Source organism: Diuraphis noxia, unplaced genomic scaffold (assembly GCF_037042655.1).
Source record: "Diuraphis noxia isolate RWA-SAM2 unplaced genomic scaffold, SU_Dnox_SAM2 contig0005, whole genome shotgun sequence".
NCBI lineage: Eukaryota > Metazoa > Arthropoda > Insecta > Hemiptera > Aphididae > Diuraphis > Diuraphis noxia.
In genome coordinates this window covers 39,078,885-39,084,915 of record NW_028301715.1, presented here as the reverse complement: position 1 = coordinate 39,084,915, position 6,031 = coordinate 39,078,885, and positions in this window count along the sequence as shown.

The following is a 6,031-nucleotide window of genomic DNA, read 5'->3' as shown; positions in this document are numbered from 1 at the left end:
TCTAAATTAATACGTCAATATGTCATTATTTGATAACAATATATTATATTTATAGTTTATACTAATACAATCAATAGTACATAAATAAATAATAATACATAAAACATTAATAGCCATTTATGTATATCCATAGATGTAATTTGGATGCATTATTCCCCTTGACATGATAACATTATTATTATAAAAAAAGCGGGTAAGTCGTGGATGTCGCTCTGCTGTTTAGTAGGTTACTGTAATGGATGGGATTAAATTTGAATGCAATGATAGCTATCATTGTATACGAAAAACGATTCTGAACGGAGATGATTTGTCAGTCTAGGATATATTATATTTAAATATTGTCATATATTCTATTTTGAAACAAATATTTTATTTTTCAATTAAGACGCATTTTGCATAAGGCATGGTTAATCAATTAGTGTATTTATCATGTAGTTATCAAAATTCATAATACCTTATATTATCATAGATATACATGTACCTGGTTTGAGGATAAATCGTTATCATTACGCGATTTCATAAAAATTTAAAACTCAAACGCTCAAAAAATTTTTCCTATAATGACGCTTCAAATACTTATAGAGAAAATTTGTGGAAAACTTAGTGTTGCATTTTATAACCTTAGATAAAAATACAAACAATATTATGAATTTTGAATTTTGAATTACAAAATAATTCGCAAATATTCATGGTTTTGACGAATTTTTGTCAATAATTGAACTTCAAATGCTAATAAAAAAAAATTGTGCCTATGTATTCTTATAATTTTTTATTCACTATAAGAATAACCTATGAGAAACTTTATATTCAAATTTCAAGTATTTAGATAGGGCTAAAAAAATTTTATCAACACTTCAAAAAAAATTTTTCAGTAAAATTGAAAATTTCAGTCGTCTATAAATATCTCAAAAAAAGTCAAAATATTTTGAAAATTAAATCATGTAAAGAAAATGCCAATCTAAATAACTGATAAAATTTTCAAGTATCTACGACTTATACTTTTTGAATAATAACAAATATTTAAAATCGTTTCAGGATAAATCGTTATCGTTACGCTATTTCGTAAAAATTTAAAATTCAAACGCAATTAAAATTTTTCCTATAATGACGCTTCGAGTTTTCTCTATAGCTACTTGAAGTAAAACTTATGGAAAACTTAGTGATGTATTCTTAATCTTTAGTTATAAACACAAAAAATTTTATGATTTTTCAGCTTCAAAATTACTTGCAAATTTTCACATTTTCGACAGATTTCGTAAAAATTTGAACTATAAACGCTTATAAAAAAAAATTGTGCCTATGTATTCATATATAATCACTTTAAGAATAACTTATGAGGAACTTTGTATTAAATTTTCAAGTATTTTGATAGGGCCAAAAAAATTTTATCGACACTTCCAAAAAAAATTTTCAGACAAATTGAAAATTTCAGTCGTCTATAAATATCTCAAAAAAAGTCAAAAAATTTTGAAAATTTAATCATGTAAAGAAAATACCAATCCTAATAACTGGTAAAATTTTCAAGTATCTAGGACTTATACTTTTTGAATAATAACAAATATTTAAAATCGTTTCAGGATAAATCGTTATCGTTACGCTATTTCGTAAAAATTTAAAATTCAAACGCACTTAAAATTTTTTCTATAATGATACTTCGAGTTTTCTCTATAGCTACTTGAAGGAAAACTTATGGAGACCTTAGTGTTGTATTTTTAATCCTAAGTTATAAACGCAAAAATTTTATGATTTTTCAACTTCAAAATTACTTGCAAATTTTCGCGTTTTCGACAGATTTCGTAAAATTTTGAACTATAAAAGCTTATTAAAAAAAATTGTGACTTACGATTTTTAATTTTTTTTAGCTACAATAAGAAAAACTCATAAGGAACCTTGTATTAAATTTTCAAGTTTTTTTGGTCGTCCAACATTTTTTCTCCAAAAATTCTCAAAAAAATTGTAAATTTCAGTGGTCTATAAATAACTCAAAAAAAGTCAAAAATTTTTGAAAATTAAACTGTATATAGAGAACACTAACATAAACATTTGGTGAAAATTTCAAGTATTTAAAGTGATTATTTTTTGAATTACAACCATATAAAAAAATCGATTTGGTCGAAAACTGATTTTGCGTAAAAATTCCCGTTTTTCTGTCATTTTTTTTTTGTTTTTCTCGATTTTTTTGAAAACTGTTGGAAAATGTTTACTTTTGACCTCTATAATGCACCAAGGATCTTCAATTTTACATCGGAAACCACCCCCAAAGTTTGAAATCGAAGCATTATTTCGACTAGTTATGCTGTTCACAGACACAAAAAAAAAAAAACACACACATCATTGTAAAATCAATACATTCATCACTTCGTTCAGAATCTAAAATGTTGAAAATAATTTTTCAAAAAAAAAAAATTAGAAAAATTGAAAATTTCCACTGTTTATAAATAGCTTAAAAAAGTCAAAATAATTTAAAAATTTAATCGTAAATAGATAACGCTAATATAAAAATTTGTTGAAAATTTCAAGTATGATTATTTACAATGATTCGTTTTTGAGTTTCAGCAAAAAAATTCCTGTTTTTGAGTTACTTTTTTAGGGATTTTCCTAACGCTTTTGAAAGCTGGAAATTTTTACTTTTAATCCCCCTTACAAAAAAAATGTATAAAAAATACCAAGTAGATGAATTTTCTTTTTCAAATAGGGGCTGAAATCAAAATTCAAAGCATTATTTCTAATCCAAAACGTGATGACATGCAGACACAAAAATAAAAAATTAAACATACATCATTGTCAAATCAATACGTTCCTTACTTTGTTCAGAATCTAAAATCCAATCAACTTTATACCATTAAGGTCATATATTGTATTAATAAAGAATTGTTTCTATGTTTTACATGGTAATAATTAATAATATATTATATACCTATATATTTATAGATAATTTTCATTAATTGCAGGATTAATACTTAAACAATATGCATGAAAAAAATATAACTAGTAAAGTAGTATATGGATTTAGAACTATAATATTTTATATACTGGAAATAAAACAATCGTACTTATAATATCACTACAAAGTAGTAGATAGGTTATTTATTCCTTGTACAGATATACTGCTGTAGGCATACGGTTAATAATTAATATACAATATATTCATATTGGGTTTATGAAACGTCAATTATTTATTGTATTTATAGTTTACAAAGTATATTACATCTGATTACCTATAATATATCTACAAACTTTGTCCTATATGGCTATTGGCTACATAATGTATGGACTGCAGTATAATAAGGAAGTTCATATGGTAGATCCTTCACTCTTAAACCAATATTATAATAAATTATGTTAATGACTTAATGCACGCATCGCATATATAATTTCAGTCTTCAGATCCCATTTTTCTCTGAAGACCTTATAGAAATTGAGCAATTTAACTTGCGGGTAGAACATTTTCATAACTCCTTGTATGTTTCTTCTTCTTGTGCTTTATTTTGAATGTGCGAGTGCAGTTTTATCAGGTGAATTGAGGCTGTACTCCACAGTCCACACTCATATTTAAAATGTTAGGATAATGTATATTTGTATTTGTAGCTATACGATCCCAATATTAAAGACACGGTCATTCATAGTTTGTAAAAAGACCTAAATAGACACATTAAGTCATAATTAGTAATGAAATACAAATTATTCTATTCCTGGATCGAAAGGTGCAACACTTACAACAAAATTAAATGAGCTTTCCATCAAAAATAAAGATCTGAAAATTCTACGAAAAATTAATTCAGTGTTATTAGGCGAAAACGTTCAGCTCGAAGATCTTTATCAAGATCCGACAACACTAAGGGCCAGTTGTACCGTCTCTGATTAAAGTTAACCGGAGTTTAATCGGCCGAATTTGCACGGTTAAATATCTGTTATCAGCTGATTAAGCGTACTCGAAGTTTAACCGTAGACGGTACAAGTTGCTTAAAATATGCCCCAATAACTTCGGTTGATGTTGAACATTCGTTCTCAGTCTTTAAAAATAGGTATGTTAACCGATGATAAACGATACTGAAGAAAAAATGAAGGAAAATGAAGAAAAAAAACTTGAAATGCACATGATTATTCATTTTAATAATAAATAAAATTTTAAAAATAAATTAAGTCCAGAAAATTCCCTAAATTTTTTTTCATTAAGTATTTAAGTAATTAATTATTATAAGTTTTATTGGAAATCTTAAATAAAAATTTCTTTCATATTTTCATAATTTTTACTGCGTATTTCTAACATATTTTCATGATTTTGACTGCATATTTTTCTCATATTTTCATGACTTTTACTGTATATTATATGGCATATTTCGATTTAAGTAGGTACCTACATAAAAATCCGTGCTCTAGTCATAACTTATTCTTATTATCCGTTTACAATACAGGTAATAATATGTTTATTATTTTATTAATATGAACAAGTATACAAAAATTGAATATAATAATTGTTATCGTAAATTATATTAATATTTTACTAGTATGGGCCAAAAAGTACCTTTTATTTATATTTATACGCAGGTATACAGAGTATTGGCACAAGGTATACTGCAGCTGAACTCTCCATATGTTCATAATAATATTATTATAAATATAAGGTTGACTTAAAAATTGAAAATTAATATATATATATAATATACATCCAAATTAAAGCCAGAATAAGTGAATTACTTAAGACCCCTGCGGCCCTGCAAATAACATAAAATGTACTATGTAAATTTCTATCGGGTATATGTTTTATACGTGTATAAGATACATAGATACACGTGTATTTTTAAAGCTTACTTCTTTAATTGCGTCCTAGGGCAATTTGTTTATTTTCCATTCTGGTAACAGAGTTTAATGATAATTCCATGATTGGACAAGTACTTACAGTAGCGTGTTTTAATTTCGTATTACAAAAAAATAAAATATAACCAATAATAATTATTAATATTAGCGATTATTCGATTTTTAACCATTAAAACATATGTGTTTTTAACAATTGCATGATGATATATTTTATCTTTGTATAAATAATTTTATTGATAACAAATCAAAGTTTTACAAAAATATCGGAACAGAAAATTAATTAAAAATAACTTAATGGTAGGTACCTATTTTAACTAGAAAATTTACGCATACTAGACATATGCGTAGGTGATGAATTTATATATGGGGGGGGGGACTACACGATATATTATGTATATTCTATAAATGTAACAATTTACTGGATTGAGGACTATAAACTCCCCCCTTAAACTCCGTTCTATGCCTATGCCACTAGGCCATATAAAATAGAACAGGTACTACTATACATGTGTAATTATAATTAATAATTATTGACACTGAACAACAAAAAAGTATACATACATAACATACATTCTACAATATAAAAATGAAGTAGGTAGGTACAATAGGCAGTTTATGATAAAAAAAAAATGTTGAAAATAGTTATTCTTCTAGTAGTTTAAATAATCATTACTGATGCAAAAAAAAAATTGTAAGGTAGGTTTGTAATTAGAGGATTAAAATGTCCATAGAGAAGATTTTTTATCAACATTACAGAGGTTTTAAGTCTTAGTTAAAGAAGTGTATCGTCGAAACATATGGAGGTGTTAGGAAAATAGTATGAAAGGCTCAGATTGAAATACTTGTAATACTTACGTTTTTTGATACCTATAAGACAATTTTGACTATCCCAAAGTTTTATAACATAGGACCAGATTGATATAAATAACATTGATTAGAATAAAAGTTAAGTTTTGGTACATTAATTGATACTTTCTCAATGTTAAGTATATAAAACTTTATGTTGAGATAGCATATGATATTTGAGCAAATGCAATTGTGAAAACCTTATAAAACAAATCTTGCATTGAAATTTTGGTTCATCACTTGCACATTCATACATTAAATGTGTGAACAAAGTTTTGTTATTTTCATATATGTTGTTACATTTTGGACAATAAATCTGAATTATTCCTGAAAAAATAAAATACATCTTTTAACAGCTGAGAATTGA